The sequence below is a fragment of the Solea solea genome, chromosome 20 (genome assembly GCF_958295425.1).
Source record: "Solea solea chromosome 20, fSolSol10.1, whole genome shotgun sequence".
In the NCBI taxonomy this organism is placed as follows: domain Eukaryota; kingdom Metazoa; phylum Chordata; class Actinopteri; order Pleuronectiformes; family Soleidae; genus Solea; species Solea solea.
In genome coordinates this window covers 19,900,343-19,918,536 of record NC_081153.1, presented here as the reverse complement: position 1 = coordinate 19,918,536, position 18,194 = coordinate 19,900,343, and the positions used below count along the sequence as shown (strand labels likewise).

Below are 18,194 nucleotides of genomic sequence, written 5' to 3'. Positions count from 1 at the left end.
ATACAAAAATTATAATCTTTGAGTGCCTTGCATATAGTTTTTGGACTGTGAGGAATAATGTAGTAATATTTGCTCATGTCTCTATGAAGAAATCACTGAAACTGCAAACAAAATGACACTTTTTTTCTGTTAACTCCCTCAAACAGTTCATTCCTGCCACCAGTTGTCAACGCCTCACTGGTTGACATACGCAGGGCAGTCTGTTGTGTGTGGCCACGTCGAGACATGTCCCTTCTGTGTTTACATGCAGGGTCGGCCGTGTATATGTGAGAGCGCGTATGTGCTAAATGAGCTATAAAAGCAGATGGTTGTCTGGCGGTGTCCACAGAGACAGAAACCAGAGAGAGCCTGAGAGCAGCTGCAGGAAAACCCTGTGGGAGTCTACAGAGCCGGCCACCGCTCTCCCCGGGCGAGCCAATGGCACACTGTAACAACACAGTGTGCCACAGAAACACACTGCTGTGTATGTGGAAAACTTGCTTTGAAAACACCGCGTCCATGTTGGATTGCATCACTGAACAGGACAGTATTTCTCTTTTACGTTTTGGCGTCAAGTTTGATATTTATGTTCCCCGTCTCCTCGAGCTCTCCTGTCAGTCAGTGACGACAGGCTTTCTCCGTATATGATGACACTTGCTGCTCACGCCTTCTGTTATATAAAACAAGTCACTACCAGCTCTTTATATCCCATCACATCTATTTCTGGTTGATAGGATGAGTAATGGACTCTGTGAGAGGGCAGGTTTATTCAAAATAAATGTAGGATAAGCTTTTAAACCATTGAATAAATAAATAATGGAATTCTACTATGATTTCTTTGTTCCACATTTGGTACAAATATTCATTTGATGTGAGGATGAGTTGAATATGGAACTTAGTGGTCAAAGGTCAGCGTAACCTCATAAAAACAGTGGATCCCCGCAACCTATCCCAGAATTCATTGCGTGCTGGAGACAAATGTTTTAATCTGAGATAATGACATGATAACAACCTTCTGTAAGACATGGGTGTGAGTGTGTTAAATACCTGTCTTGCATTGTGTTGGCTGAGTGGAATGACCTTAATATTATTGTTTGTTTATTTTATTTATTTATTTATTTTTTTTTAGAATGACTAAATGTCACTTTTAAAAATTGGAACCATGCATCGCCTCAAAATATCAGTCACATTACACTTCTACACTTAACTATTTAATGTTATTGTCATTTGATCCTTTTCTCTTGAATAATTGTGTCTAAAAATGACACAAAATAATGGAAAATGCCCATCAAATGTCTCTAAACTCTAAAACATTTAGTTCACAGAGAGACAACACACACACAAAAAAATCCCTCTAACTTCTGAAAAGTGGATTTAAACGGTTACACATCGACTAACTGATTAACCGCGTATCTATTCATGAGTCGGATAAAAAAGAAAAGAAAAAGAAGGACTTGTTGACATTTGAATCACAATGGCCTCCATGACATTAACATGCCTCACACATCGCCTCACACAACACCACGACACATCCGCTCACTACGATCACAGCAGCCTCATTAACATCTCAGCTCCTCCCCCTGACGAGTGGGAGGCAGCAGATGGAGGAGGGTGACGGTTGAGAGACGAGCCTTGTTTTGCACTCAAAATAGAAAAAGAGAGAGAAAGAAAGAGGGATGGGTTTGAGGAAGCCAAGAATCAGGATCTGAGCCTGAGCAGAGTGTGATTGCTGTTTTGTAACATGATCAATGACCTTGCGTTCCATTCGGATCCTTGTTTCCGGTGTAGACTCGCTGCCTTTTGTTACACTCTCACTGTACTCGGCCTCATAAGCTCCACATCTAATTGAGAGTTGTCTCTTTTCCTAGAAGGCTTGGTGCGGCTGTAATAGTCTCTCCTCCTATAGGAAGGAAAGTGCAGAGATTAGATTTGGCTGTTCAGAAGCAGCATCTGTCAAACGTATTGGCCGCCCTCGCTTTAGTTTCTTGTGATTGGCCTCGGGTTTGCATCACACCTCTGCGTCTGATGGTAAGTGGTGGTCGTGTACAGGAATTTCCACCACACCATTACAAAGGTTGTGCAGTAAAGGTACAACATTACACAGTTAAATGCACCTACATAAGGTATCCCTTTAACACCTTAGTCTCAAAATGGCTGTTTGGACTTTTTTGCTTATTTTAATTCAAAAAAGGGCCAGAAAATTTCCTGTGAGTAAGTGCTTTTGCCCACTTTTCGAGAATAACGTTCAATATCTGGCAGTAATTATTGACAATTGACTGCATGTACAAATAATGTATTAACAATTTAAAATGAAAGCAAAACAAAAAGTTTTATTAAGAAAAACTACTGTAGTTGTACATGTACACCAGATTGTGCGTGTTAAATTTGAAATTCGAACAGTGTAAAACATTTAAAATAACGTTGGTTTGAGTCTTTGTCTCAAAGTCCAAAAACAGGCCAAAAACTGAAAACTCTGGAACCGCGATATTAAGCACGAGTAAAGAAAACTCAGAAATTGCACAAACCGTCACATAATTACGGTAACGCAAAATGTGCGCGATACGCTCAGTGTTAAAGGGTTCAAATAAAAGCCTATACTATACTATACTATACTTATTATCTGTATTGTTTCAGTATTGGTCAAATTCACTGGTTTGGATATTGGAAAAATCTGAATCAATCCAACATATTTGTTATACACTTATGTTATTGTCATTGAAATGGCAGGTTATAATCATAATTGGTAAATAAATCAACACAAATGTCGCGTTAAGAGATGTAAAAATAAACAACAATCATGGCACAACAAACAATTGATCAAAAATGTGGAATCCCATGTTGCACCAATCCTCACAAACTATCTGCCCGAGCTGTTTAGATTCCCCACACTCCTATTATACACAGTTTTATGGTCAGGTTGCATCGCCTTGGCAACCATTGATGCCCCCATCATGGCATCATTTTGTATTTTCTCTCATCGTATAATCAAGAATATGTTTAAAAACATGAAAAAGTCCGTTAAAAAACAGTTTTTACGTTTTTCATAGTAGTAGTAGTATAGTGTTTTTTTCCTGTTAAATGCTGTAATATTTGATCTTTTGGGGAAATGTTGGATAATCTGAATTTATAGAAATAAAACCATTTGAGGATATTAAATTTAATCCCATACTGTTTTTAAATCTCAACAAAAAACCCAAACAGCGTTCACTGACCATGTAAAAGAGTTGGCAGTTTTAGTGCTTCATATAAATAAATTTTTTATTGACCTAGTTTCTGTGTGTTAGTGCTTTTATATTCTGTTTTTATTGGCTTTCTTATATTGCTTTTTTATTGTTTACATTGTGTCATATCCTGTCTGTTTTATGTATTTATGCGATGTAAAGCACTTTGGTCATCTCGGTTGTTTTCAAATGTGCCGTAGAAATACATTTGGATTGGATTGGATTGTTTTAATTTAGGCAGCACATGGCCAAGTGTGAGGGAATTGGTTCTTGTTGCCAGTTTTAAATCTTGGCAGGTCGAGGGCTGAAGTGCCCCTGAGCAAGGTACCCAACCAAGTGCTGCCCACTGCTCCTGCACGTGGTGTGTGTGTGTGTGTGTGTGTGAGGATGGGGTAAATACAGAGGTCAAATTCAAATGTTGGTGTGTGTGCAAATCGAAACCAATACTGCTTTTATGTTTCCAAGTGTGATTTTGTAGTCACAGATGAATGTAGTGGAGTAGGAGGTGTAATGAAGTGGAAAAATAAAGTTTGAAAGTACTAAAGAGTGAGTGCCAAAAAAGAAAAAGAAGCCTGTGCTCGAGTACTTTCCACTACTGGCCATCATCGATGACTCCTCTGGTTTCAGAATGATGTTTGACCGTTTCCTTCTGATGAAAGTTGAATCATCTCCCCTCGGTGTAAAGGCGATGAATGCGAGCCTTTGTCTGTGGGAATGCATTTTTCTGATCGCTTCTTTATGCATTAACTTATGAGATGAAGCCAAGTGAGAGGGAGGTCAGGGCAGGGAGCTTTTGTGAAGAGTGTGTAACTGTGCGACTGAGTTTTGTTATTCATCAGCTCTCTCCATGTGGTTTTGGATTGGTTTCAGTTTGGTATTCAGAGTATGAAGGGGTCAACGTGGGCGGCGGGTTGACTGCAGAGAGGAGAGGAGAGGAAATTTTTAGCAACAAATGTAACTCGGCACAGGATTGTGTCGAAACTCCACGACTGAGGGTGTGTGATACTGGTTTATTATATGTGTGTGTGTGTGTGTGTGTGCACATCTTTAACCTCACGGACACCTCGGCACGTAGAGGGCAGAGTATTAGAGGTTACGAGCTGGATTACTTCATCCAGCCTCTGTTGCATTATCGCCAGCTCATCTGTCGTTAACTCACATGTTCCCACAGGGATGAGACCGTGTGTGTGAGACCTCGTTGTGCAAACACTAGTGTCGGACAGTGTTTACAGAGTGATCCCTCATCGGCTCATTTTTAAGACGAGGTGACAGCACAGACTCCTCAGGTTAAAGGTGTTTCCCATAAGAACATTTTGCAGCTGCATCCGTGCTCCTATCGGATGATACGAGTACAGTGTGTGCAAGTTTTAACACAAATATATTCCAAAGCTGTGCAAATTGCATAAGGTTTTAATATTGGGTATTGGGTATTTATATCAGATTAGATTTGACTTTATTGATTCACGACAGCAGCGGCAGGGTTTGTGAGCAGAAACAACAATTGGATATAAAATACTTTTTAACCTTTTACTGTTGTTTTTACTTTACATTCACCTTGTCATTCTTTAACATTGCTGTTATTATTGGTACAAGGAAAAGTCTAAAAGATACCAAACCCCATGTGAACGTCAAACAAATAAGGCCTGGTCTCAATTTTCCAGATTTTTTCCAGGGTTGGTCGAGGGCTGCAACGAATAATTGATTTTTAATCTATGACCAAATTAATAATCTGCTATTTTAGATGATCAATTTATTGTTTGGAGTTGTTTGTAGTTCTCTGGGTTTTTTAATAATTTAAGGATTTTCTGACGTCTCATCGAGGAAATCGGAAAATAATTGCTATCTTCAGCCTTAGTAGTTTTGTGACAGCAGTGTAAGTTGTTGTGCGTACCCCGTCTCTCAGCTGGGTTTGACTCCAGCTCCTCGGAGGATGAGCCTGAAACCGCACAGAAAGGACGGACGTGTGGTGACGCAGCACGAATGTGTCTAAAATGAGTCACTGCTTATTTTTGTTTTCAACTCCCCAACACCAACTTCTGTCGCTGTAGCAGCTTCGGTCGGCCTGTAATTACAGACGTGGATGTCGGTGCTGGACTTTCTGCCTGTGAAGTGTTTATCTTCTGTGCCGCCGCAGTGACGCTGCACAAAGTGCGCGGTCATGGTGTTTGTGGCCCCCGGGCCTGTGTCAATAGCACCTGAAACTCTTCGGTGACCTAAATGTCAGAATTCCCCCCGCGATGACTGACGAACACAACAAAAGGGAACTTCCTCTTTTCTGAGGTGAATTGTACAGAGGAGCATCGTTCAGGAAGACGCTCCTGCCGTTTAACACTCAGTTAGTGTTGTGTACTCTGCAGACTGGAGGTTTGTTGTTCGTGTGTCTGCCCCGAGCAGAGTGTGATTCCCCTCCCTTTTAAATATTGAACGGTTCTTCCACTGACCCTGCAGCTTTATCTCAGTGTGACGGTGTCAGTGAGTCGCTGTTTACCAGGCGACTCCACTTCTCGTTTGAAAACTTCAACTCAGAGTCACAATTAAATGTTGACTTTAAAATATACTCCTGTAGTTTTCTCAGCCACTTCAACGCCCACATGCAGCCTTGAATGTCTCCTTTTTTTTTGGCGGGGGGGGGGGGGAGTTAAACTGAGAAACAATATTGCTGCTGGGTGTCTACATTTTCCACGGATTACCTCCCTTTAAGATAGAGATTGCTGTTTTATTAATAGAACAAGACAAACAGTGGATTAAAACACACATACTTTTATGCATGTTATGTTTCCAGTGAGGAAGAAGACGTCTTTTTAAGATGTGTTTGATAAAGTTATTGCACTTTTTGTGCGTCTTGGAGCTAGGGCTACGTGATACAACCAATTAGAGCTGCAGCTAACGATTTATTTTCTCGATTAATTTTAATTAATCGTTTGGTCCATAAAATGTCAGAAAACCTTAAAAAATATTGGTCGGTTGGTCGGTGTTGGTCGGTGTGTCAAACCTGGAAATGATGATGTTCTCAAATGTCTGGTTTTGTCCACAAACATAAAATATTTATATTTAAGAAGCTTAAACAATCGAAAATCTTGTTTTAATCATGAAAAAAGCTTCAAACCAATGAATCGATTATCAAAATAGTTGTCGATCATTTAGTAATCGATTAATTGTTTCAGCTCTACAATGAATATTACTATGAGAATATGACAATATGGCTCAATATTGCTAATTATCATGGTAAATTATCGTGTGTGTGGGTTCTCTGGTTTCCTAACACAGTTCAAATACATACAGATTTGGGGATTAGGCAAGTTGAACACTCTAAATTGATTTATGTGTGAGAGTGGATGGTTGTTTGTCTCTATTGGCCCCAGCTCGCCTCGGCACGGCACGGCACGCTTTAGTTTGGTTTTCCACTACAAAAATAGTAGTCACATATTTTTTATTGACACCTTAAAGTGCGATGGACAAACGTATTGATATACATTGAACCTCAGATTAAACTGCGATGTGTATTGTGACTGAATTATTCCCCAGCTCTATTTCAAACACATCTGGAGGGGATCTTCCAAATTTCCAATGTTTCCTTAAAACATTAGTGCCAAACAGATTTTAATCACGAGCTAATGATCAGAGACTGAAATGACAGGATTAGAGGGATACAGTGTCGAGCCAAGCGTTTTCTGATTCAGTCTGAGGGGGATTATGAGGACACTGCTGGCAGAGAAGCGGCAAACTGAAACTAAACAACTGCAAATACACAAAAAAGGGGAAGTGAAAATGTGGCTTCAAGGATTAACGTTGTTGTGAAGGGGTTAAAGAGAAAAATGAAGTCATCCCCTGGTTAAGCAACGGTGTCTTCCTCAACTCACCCGGTGAGTGAACTGTTGGGCAACCAGTCATTGGCAGGGCGCGCTGAATTCCTCCCCCTCGAACACAAACAGAAAGAGGGAGGGAAGACGGAGTGAAGGATCCCCTGGAGGGTGCCAAAACCGGTTTATGTGACGTCACTTGGCCTGCTCTGTTTGGGCAGCTCCCTCTCTCTCTCTCTCTCTCTCTCTCCCTCTGTCTCTCCCCCCCCCCTCTCACACACACTCTCTCTCTCTCTCTCTCTCTCTCTCTCTCTCTCTCTTCCTGGGCCTTACAGGAATTCCCCTCCTCGTCACATTATGTTGAGGAAACCGCTGGCTACGCCCCACACCGCTGCACAGCCACAGCTGATAGGGTGGAATCACAGACTTGCGACTGCTTGTGTTGACACAGGAGTGTTGTATGTGTGAGTGTGTGCATGCGTGTGTGTACGTGTGTGCGTGTGTGTGTGTGTGTACTCGTCGTTCTCTCTCGAGCTGTTTTTGTTCCTGAACAAAAGGAGTCACTGATTGTTTGTTCCGTGAAAATCAGCAGAAATCAGCGGGTAAGACGTGAGCATTCTGTCCTTGCAGCAACAAGCGCACAGAGACGCACTGTATTCTGTCTCTGTGTGAAGTGACTGTCTGTCTGTCTGTCTGTCTGTCTGTCTTGTCTGTCTGTCTCTGTCCTGCTCTGAATGGGACTTGAAGCTCTGAGGTGTCTTTGTGTGTGAGTCTAACTTCAGCTCCACTTTTGTGTTTGTTTGCGTGTCTACTGTGGAGATGAGACTGCCTGCTGAAACATCGCCACTCCCGTCAGATTAAGATTGAGACGTGAAACAGCGCAGACAGGAAGCAGTCGGCGCGCTGTCACTCAAACGTGGCGCCGCACTAACCAACAACAAGTGGGCCGTGTGAAAGTCAATTTGAGCCTGAGGATTTACACTGTGATTTGAAAGTGTTGAGTTCAAGTACAGGGACAGTTGACTGGAACACGGTGCTGCTTTTAGCTTTGAGTTGGTATAGTTTTTTAACTTGAACCTCAAAGCCAGTCTGTACGTTAACATGCACAGTTTAATCCAGCTAAAGCCATAGTCCGACTAAGACGGACAGTCCGAGTATACACGGAGGAGGAAATCGATTTATTGGGCCGTCTGACTCCGTTAGTTAGTGTGTATTGAATGCGTTTCCTGTTGACCTTTAAATCACAGAACAACAAACGACAAACAGTGAGATGGATCGTGCTGTACATGCTAGTCTTCTCCGTAACCTAACGTACAGGTTTGTTATCCAGGACTAAGACTAGACTAAAATAGGACTTTTACCATGCATGTAAATTCAGTGAGTGGTGCTGTGCCTTTGTCAGAGATGATGACATGACATCCACTCTTGAGCAAATAGTTCATTCCATTGCCCAATAATTATTGAATATTATTAGCTTTTGTCATTTTATCTTCATTTGCAGCGTTTGGTGCTCACGTCTGTACATTATAGCCCATTAATTCATCACCAATGTTCAACATGAACACGTGAACATTTGGCTTCACTTCTGAGTATAGCAGCTAACAGCTAAGCTAACAGCTGAGTCTGAATTCTGACTTCCTCGTCTACGTTTCAGTTGCTTTGGTGTCGTGATTGTCGTCCGTGTAGTTTGACTAAAGCAAACTTCGTCGCTGTCTTATTTTTGTAATTTACTCAAAGTGGATATAAGGTGGAGCTGCACTCACAGCGCCCTCTGCTGACCCATGCATTAGTTACATATTAGACTGTGAATGGCAGCGTGTTATGAACTCGAAACATTGTTTTAAAATGACAGCCCTAGCCCGAGTCAAGAGATTAATCGATAATGGAAATCATTTATTCATATATTTATGTAACTGCAGAGTCTTACAATTATCTACATCCCAAAAAAGGCGTGACACTATCCATGATTTGCTCCAATGAAAGCATGAAGTCACTATATACAATTTTTTGTGCATGCAGATTGTTATGTTTTTTATATTTTTTGGGGGGAAAGTGGGGGTGATAAAAAAAGTATAAAAAAAGATGGAAGAGGTAATAATCATATTCACGTCCGTCTCTCTGCCTGCACTATTAAGCCCCCCTACACACACACACACACACACACACACACACTTTTCTAGCCGCCCAGCAGATTTCTTGTTATATCAATTTTTCACAAGGATGCCCACGCATTCCCAATAATCAGTGGCCTCCAGTCTGCTGCTTCTTCCACCTACGGTGTTCTGCGGGGGCAGCAGTACTGTACAGATACAGCACCACACCACTGTCTTAGTCTCTGTGTGTGTGTGTGTGTGCGTGTGTGTGTGCGTGCAGGAGGGGAGAGTGTGATCAATATTTTATCGGTTGACTCGGTGTTTGCAGCTTCGTCACAAATCATCGCTCGTCTCTAAGTGTTGTTATTATAGAAAATGAGAACGGTAACTCAGACAGGTAAATCCTCATTCCCATGTTGGTCATCGCTGTGTGTGTGTGTGTGTGTTGCACCGTATACATCTCTCCTCCTTTATAGCCATACATTATTAAAAGGCGGCTGCCTGAAGCTCTACTTAATGCTGTATTTTATTTTTTTTTACTTGTACCTGCTGCCTTGGCTCGGTGTTTTCCATTCAGCTCTTTCATGCTGCATATAAACAACGTCTCCCCAGTGGAGGAAAGCTGGAGCTCAGCAGCCTCCCTCTCTTTCTCTCTCTCTCCCTCCCTCACTCCATCCTTCACTGGTGGGATGTTTAGCAGTCAGCAGCAGATGTCCAGGCTGCAGAAAGAGCAGGACTCACTTCACTGCTTTGTTTTATGCTGCGTGTTTTTCAAAATGCTTCCACTGTCTCTTCATCTGCATCCAGGGTTGGATGTCTTTTTTTTTTATTTCTTTTTTTAAACACAAACATTGTTAACTCTTTTGTAAATACATAATACCTTGCGCTCTGATGTTTTTCACCCCATGTTTTATTCAATCAGAACACTTGTCCCGCATTGAAACGCTGGTAAATAAAAAAGCAGTCTTAAATGGATACAATACATGGAAGGATAAATGAATTATTTATTTTTATTTTTAGCTTTTTGTTTTTGGTTAGAGACAAAGCAAACACAGTGACAACATGAGTGATAAAGTGTCAACATAGGGTGGAAATATGAAGAGAATATTTCATATTTTTCGGGGGTTTTCAGACATTATAGAACACCTTATTTATGAAACAAGATAATTATGATTTGCTGCTAAAAGAACAAAGATTATTTCATGTTAAAAGTTCAGGTTAAAATCTAATCTGTATGGTGGATCTGATATTCAAACCCCGCTGATTGATAACAAACAGTTGGGCGTCCTGTCAGTCAAACAACAGCAGAACCAGGAAACGTTGTGGTTGTGTGTGCCGAGACAAGCAGCACAAATAAAACTCCAAGTTTAAGATAAGATAATTGATCATCACACTTGTGAACCCTTGCATTTCTGTCACACTTTGCACCAAAAAATAATTCATACTCGATACCCAGCTCTGTGTTTTTCCATCTTTATTTATCTCTCCATCTCTGTTAATTAGTGAACTAGAGGTCAACTCATACAGGTTTCTACACGGATCTAGAGAAATAGATGCCAACGTTTTTTGGCCGATATGTGTTTCTCCATCTGATAGTTGAATCATTATAAGTCGTGCACAAAATAGCTTAACGTCTGTCTCTTTAATCAGCATTTTGTGTCCATAAAAACATTTAAATAGATAGCAATATACATTAAATACACAAAACAGGTCATGACATAATGAAGTTTTAGTGACTGAGCAGCATTTGTCTCTGTTTCTGAGAACAGTCGTAATCAGCTGATGGATTAGATAATAATCTGTTGATAGTAATTCTATGAAAATGTCAAAAATCGACTGCCCATGAGGAAGGAGAGGGAGAGAGAGGCTGTGAGCTGTGTGATGATGACAGACTGCAGGTTAGTGAATGGGAGATTCCTCCGCTCTGCTTCATCGTCCGTCCGTGATGATCACAGAGGGAGAAGTCGATGCAGCGCCTGTAGCGCTCGCTCTTTCTTTGTCTCTCAGTCTGGCTCGTCTCCCTGGAGTCCCTCTTTTTTTCTTCTTCTTTTTTTACAGGCGTGTCTTTGACCACAAAAAATGTGTCAGATGCTGACAGTAACCGTTCTGGCCACCGACTGCACTGGTCAGCTGCTGAGTCCTCCAAAAACACAGCGTCTCCCAGGCTCGTCCCGTAAAGGTGACAGGGAATTCTGCAGAGCTCAGGCATCTCCCAGCTGTTGTTATGACTACCAGAGGAGGACACGTCCTTGTTTAATAATAGCATTATTCTCATGTGAAGCCTGATTGCAGGTCTTCAGTGAGTGACTTGGATTCTCTGTCAAAGCAGGAGAATATTATTGCCTCTACATCTGTTATATAAAACTCTAATTACACCGAGGAACAAATTGGGTGTTAATCACAGTTAACACAACTCAGACTTTGGATACAAACCACTTTTCTTTCCCGCAGCTGCTGTAGCTGGCAGACTCTGAGCCTCACTGCCTCTTTATCCTCCTCCGATCACAGTTAAGGAAAAAGTCTGACGAGTATGAAAACAGCTCCCCATTAATTTGGTTATTTGGTTAAAAAATTTCCTGGTATGACATGTTTTTTTTTACTCTTAATAAATGTGTTCATCATCAATTAAGAAAACATACAGAAGAGGCTGAATAATTCTTGGCATTTTTGCTTGAAAATAACACAAAATTGTTGTGTGTGATAGTTTCACGAGTCAATTAATGACCGAGCTAACTTCCTCACTAAGTCTCAGTCTTCTTTTTTTAATAGTTATTATTATTGGTTCAGTTCCCAAAGCCCGTTTCTTCAAAAACCAAACCTATTCAAAGAGATTAAATATGAAAGAAAAAAAAGGGAAACTGTTTTTTTTTTCATTATTCTGTTGATTGCCTAATAATGCAACAGGAAAATTCCCACGTTGTATCATCAGTCAAAAATCTATAACTTCACTATTGTATAAGACAAACTAAATCACCAGGTTGTCACAAGTATGACACTGCATCAAGGGAACATGTGGCGTTATGGATTATAATTTAATAAATGATCAAAACACTGCCCGTGCTGTTTATTTTCCTGCTCGGCAGCAGATGGTGAATCATCTCAGCTGTGCGTTTAGGCGTTTGCTCAGTTTCTGGCGAGTTGGAAAATGTCCTCGTTAGTGACACAATGCGCTGTGATGATGGTGCGTTTGATGTGTGTGTGTGTGTGTGTGTGTGCTCGTACCCAGCCGGGTGGGTACTGCAGGCTGGTAAAAGGTGCTCGAGTTACATAATGTCCATCACCCTCCTGCACAGTGAAAGGGAAGAAGGGGGCAGCTGCCGACTCCCATCACGTCATCTTCAGGCTGCACAGGCATCTCTCGCCTTTTGTTTCCTCTCCTCCTTCCCTTCTCGGTTTCTCCCTTTCCTTCTATTCTCCTCTACATGTCTCATTTTCCTCTCCTTCCTCTCCTCTTTCATTTCTCTTTTTCTTTTTGTTTCACCGCACTCTTTTGTCCGTCTTTCATCTCCCTCTTCTCGTCATCCACTTTTCTGTGTAATACCTCAAATATGGTGTGGTGAAGTGCCTGCTGCAGCCCCCCTGTGTATCAGCTGGTGCAGCTGGTGGACGCCCATCTGCCCACACAGTGTGGTCCACTGGCATTGTTTCAGGCGTGTTGCTGGCAAACTGGCGCAGCGTCGCGCATACTGATGACACCTCACCCTGCTCGCAGCTTTTTCAACAAAACGCACATCATCCACGGAAGGCGCACACCAGAAAACAAGGGAGCGCCGTGCATATGGCCGCCACGAGAAAAAAGCTGTCACTGCGCCACTGACGGCCACCATTTGGCGTGTTGAGTCCCAGCAGGGTGCACACTGTCAAGCAAACATGAATGTGTCTGGAGCTGGCAGTGGCGCGAGGAGGGTGTGTGTGTGTGTGTGGAGCCTGGTGGATATTTGTTGGCCAACAGGCAGAGGATGCTCTCAGGGGACAGGGGACAGGGGACGGGTGGTGGGGGGGTCCAGTGCCAGGAAGACACATGATACCGCTACCGCTGTAGTTTACGCCTGTAGGCCACGTTACGGAGCAACACGGGTGTCAACACTGCCATTTAGTTTGAAAACAGAGACAAAACGGAAATGGTGTCACTTCCTGCATTCGTTCATCTTGTGACTCCGCCCATAGGTGCAAACAAAAAGCTTTTTAGTTTCACTGAGCATTTTTGTTGTTTCTCATTAACAGTAGAACTGTTAGGCATTTATTGCTCTTTTTCTTTTGGTAAATAATTGGTTAATGTTGATTTATGTTGCCAAATGTACCTCCGTATTTTTTTTTGTTAATATTTGTATATAAAGTTTTGACTCATTTGAATCATGATATCACTTCCCGTTGAAGACTATTTATGGTGCTACCACTTCCTGTTTGGCTGCAAACACAGCAGTCATGAGGTGTGCTGTCAAGAATTGTTTGTTCCGGTAAATCATCATCGAAGCAGCGTCTTCTCGGGCTTCAGTCTTTAGTAAATGGAGTTCCTGCGCTCTGCACGAGAACAGTATGTACGCCTTCTGGTCCTCAAAGGCCACGTGTCAAAACACAGGAAGTCACAATATAAAAACAGGACAGGTCTCACCGCCGTGTGACACCCTGACCCACTTGGGAAAGGGAGTCCTCTGTTTGTTTCATCATTAAAGTCTAAGATGTCATCATCTGTCACTTCTACTTACACACTAGACCTTTAATTTCCAGGTATAATGAATAATCCCAACCTAAACAAAGCATTCAATTTCCTGTTGATAGATTTTGACTCGTGAGACCTTTTAAAACATGGTGGTTTGGATGTAGCTCAGTGTCAGCCGATTGGTGCCACTTTGTTGTGATGTAAAACTCTTATTTAGTCTGGCTTCCATTATTTCCACACTGAAGTGAAAGTTCACCAGGTCCATTTTCCAGAGGCGAGTTGGTGCTGTAGCTCGTCAGCATGTGTTTGTGTCTGCGGCGATTTGCTGATGATTATCTGTCAAACGTCTTAATGAACGTGGACGGGCTTCCCCTCCCACTGAGCCGCCCCCTGTGGCCGTGGCTGACGGGTTATGAACATCAGGAGGGAATTGGGATTCAAAGTCGGGCGCATTTTCTGCGCTGTGATGTCACTTTGGCCCCGAGGGCACAACTAATCACATTTCCCACTCAAACTTAGATGGAGCAGATAGAGGTGTGGGCTGGAGCATGAGGGGGTGGGAGGTGTCGACGTCACATGACACTGACCACAGAGGAGATTGACTCCTTTGCCCACAAACTCCTGCCTAATTGACGTGCACCCGCCGACTCTGGCCCCACCCACTGTGGTCCTTGCCTGTCCGTGGGTATCACGTCACATAGATCACAGATCAGGAGTCGGACACCTTGAGACTGAGGGCGAATCTTCATTTGCATTTCACTATTGGCGTATTTCCCGCGGCTCTACTCGCCTCGGCACGGTTTAGGTTGCATCTCCACTACAAAAACGTGGGTGGAGTCATCACTGCACGGCTGCGTGAAACTGCGATGACTTAGTTTTATACGCAACACACACACAAAAAAGTGACTAGTGACTTGTAAAGCAGTTGTTTTCAGTGTAACTGAATCAAATCACTAGAATCAGTTAATTAAAAATATTGAGATTTTAGACATTTCCCTTGTAATTGTTGGGGATTAACCCACGTTTTTAGGATTGTTAAGTAGTAGTTTTACCTACTCGGCACGCTTTTGGAACCTCAAAGGAGCAGTTACTCAAAATAGTACCTGGTACCAGGTACTATGCTAGTGGAAACGCTACTCAAACCGTGCCGTGGTGAGGCGAGGCGGTGGAAATACGCCATGTTACTCTGTCATCTGATCAAACAACCTCAGTGGAAGCACTGTTACGTGAGAACGTAGAGTGAGAGGTCACATCAGTGAAGATGGAAAGATATACGTCTTTAACAGCACGCTACAGTTGTCAGATCTCTGTGGTGTTTAAGTAACACAAGCAAAGTGTTTTTGATTCATATTTCACTAAATTATTGAAGCCAGTCAGATACTACAAATACTTCTTATGGTGCAATTTATTTGTAGTCAGAACTGCAATGAACCGACTTCTGTCTTCTGATGTAAATGCAACACAGCATTACTTCCTACTGTAGTTTATGTTTTTGTGTTGTGATGGAGATGCCACTTTAACATGTCTGATGCCAATATCACAACATATATGACGTATATAATATCTACCAATATATCACTTCAGTACAGTCTTTTTAAACAACACTTTTATGCTGATGTATTTATCGTTTTGCCATAACCAACCATTGGAGTCATAAATATACGATGTGGCGATGCTCTCTTTAGAGAGCCTGCTGCCGTAGTGATGCATTTCCATAATATCATACATATTTCATCTTCTTGACACCCAATCTAGTGATTTTTGACCAGTTTTGGACAGACACGGCTCTGAGCATCAGATTGGTGCTTCCTAGTTTTCTTGTAGTTTAGGCAAAAACTACAGCGATGATTGTCCTGGACCTTGGTGGGAAGGAAGAACCCATTGACTTTTTAAGTGGATTCAATTAGGGCGTAACAATTGATCGTTTTCACATCGAAATTAAAGCAATTCGCAAATCGCCGCAGCTGCAATCTACTGCAAATTACCATTTCAGTCTCGGAGATTGTTTAAAACAAGGTCCAATTGTTTATTCCTATGATGATTGTTTTATTTGATCATCATTCAATTTATGTAACACAGTCACAGCTTTTTTTTTGCTAATTGTTTTATGTTCTAAAACTAATAAAATGTGATTTTTAACACAGTGAAAATTGGCTTTAAAAATGACTCAGTAAATCACAATATCTTAGAGTTGATGCAGGATTTTTTAATAGAGAGAGATTTTTTATTGACATCAATTTAAGTATCTAAAAGAAGATTATCAGTGCTAATATTTATGATCAGATAAATGTCCAGTGTTCTCAGATTACTTTCTAATTTACTCATTGGTTTAGCTTGTGAGCATTACTTGTACGTTTGAAGGATGCATTCATCTTGTGCTGCATTTTCTCTAGCAACACTTTTAAGCAGAGCCTCATGAGTTCAAATGTTCTCTCTCTGCCGTTCCCTCGATCCTCATGGTCATGTTCCATAATGTGCTCTGGTTTTCATCAGCAGCAGCGTTTGTGTACATTCCTTCTATTGTTCTCCCGTAGTTACAGGACAGTTGCACAGATTTCAGATGGCACGACGAATGTCTCTAAAGCCCCGCGGTGTAACACGGAGCCGTCACCCGGATCACCTCAACAACCCCAACGTCCATAATGAGGGAAATATGAACGACTGTATAATCATTCCCTGCTGTTTTAATAACTGGGAAACGGTGGATGGAATATTTTTTTTCGTCCTTTTTTGAGGTTAACGCCGCCTTGTCCCTTTCCACTCATTTGGGCTGGTGTTTCCTGTTCTTTTTCCGTCCTCCAGAGCTCCACTCCATGGGTGTCATTCAGCACAAGGGGTCTTGTTTGCGGCTTGTTATATAAGAAGGGCGATCCGATGTGTAATAGCTTACACTCTGCTCTCCTAACAAACGCGACCACTAATACGATTTTTGTTGGGCAGTAACCGCTTGTTCCTCGGTTTGCCAGTGTCGTCTAACGCAAGACATATGCACAGAGCTGTGCAAACAATGAAGCACAAACTCAAATCTCCTGACCACGAAAATAAGCGTTTATTTATCGGTGTTGCGTTGCCAGTTTCTTGTGGACGCCGTGAGGTTGAGTTGCGGTTGTCATGACTGTGAGGAAAGCTCGGGGATCCTCCCTGTTTGGAGAAATACCATGCCAACGGTGTTGCCAGGAAAACACAGCCTGCCTGATTCTTTTGTCTGACTCGTGACGGCGGTCACATGCTTGTTTTGTATGTGCATGTAAATAGAGCGGAGAAGAAAACACACACACACACACACACACACACACACCTCTGTCTTTCTCTCTCTGGGTTTACCTGTCTGTCAAAGACCTCCACATAAACAAACACCTGCCTGCTCCACATGTGCCTCGTTTGCTGCGTTCCGGCTGGCAGGGTGCCTCTGTTTTGCTCCGCAGCAGTTGCAGGGGTGTGGACGCATTATGTAATCTGTGGCGTGTGGCTGGGATCTAGAGAAACACACAGAGAGAGAAAGAGAGAAGGGTGCGACTGTAACACACACACACACACAATGACATAAACCACTGACCTCCTCTTTGGCCCTCGTTGTGTCCACCTCCTCCTCCTCCTCCTCCGAATATTCCCGGCATCGCTCTCTAATTTTGGGAACCACAGAAGAACGTCCTCCCTCACCCTTGATTAAGGTTAATGCAATTTAGGATAAAATTGCTACTACTGGTCCTTGAGGACTCTTCGTGTCATGAGCAGGGCACGAAAACCACAACCTGCTTTTCCATCGAGTTTCCATGGCCGGCAGTAACAGGCTTATCCAGTGACAGCAGGATTTTCTCTGTGGTTAATGTGAGCGTGTGCACTTACATTAAATTTAGTATGACTCACAGTAGAGGCTAAACAATTTATCATTTGCAAATCAAATTTGCAGTTTTGTCGTAATGCAATTGGCAAATGTTGCGAATTAATCTTCATTTTTTAGGTTTCATGTCATTATGTAAAAAATGCAATTCATAAATTGGTTCCCATCCTTGCATAAACAGTTAACCCATGTGGTAATGCTCCATCTTGTTTTACACTGAAAAAGGAGACAATCTGAAGCTTAACTTAAGTAATGTATATCATAATTGGAATATATGTCAGGTAAAATTTCAATTAGTTATTTTACCCATATCGTTCAGCCCTAAATTACAGGTAAACTAGTTTGAGACCTTTTTTCAGTGGATAGGAAATGAGCCAAATGTGTAAAAATGTTACATTTGTCAACAAAAAACAGTATAAATCCACTCTAAATGAATTGATTTATACCATTAATTAATACATTAGTAGTCAATGTTCTCTCAATATCTGAAGTGAGTAGTTTCTTGTTGGAAATTCCTCTGAAAAACAATATTTTAGGATCAAATTCAATAAGAAACATGTCATTCAGTATAAATGAAGAATGTTGTATAATAAAAAGAAT

The 18,194-nt window shown here is 41.9% G+C and overlaps 1 protein-coding gene across 3 annotated transcripts in view; it reads left to right on the top strand.

Moving 5' to 3' along the window:
* hivep1 (HIVEP zinc finger 1) overlaps window positions 1-18,194 on the top strand; it is a 66,045-nt gene that overhangs the window by 32,933 nt on the left and 14,918 nt on the right. The window lies entirely within an intron of this gene.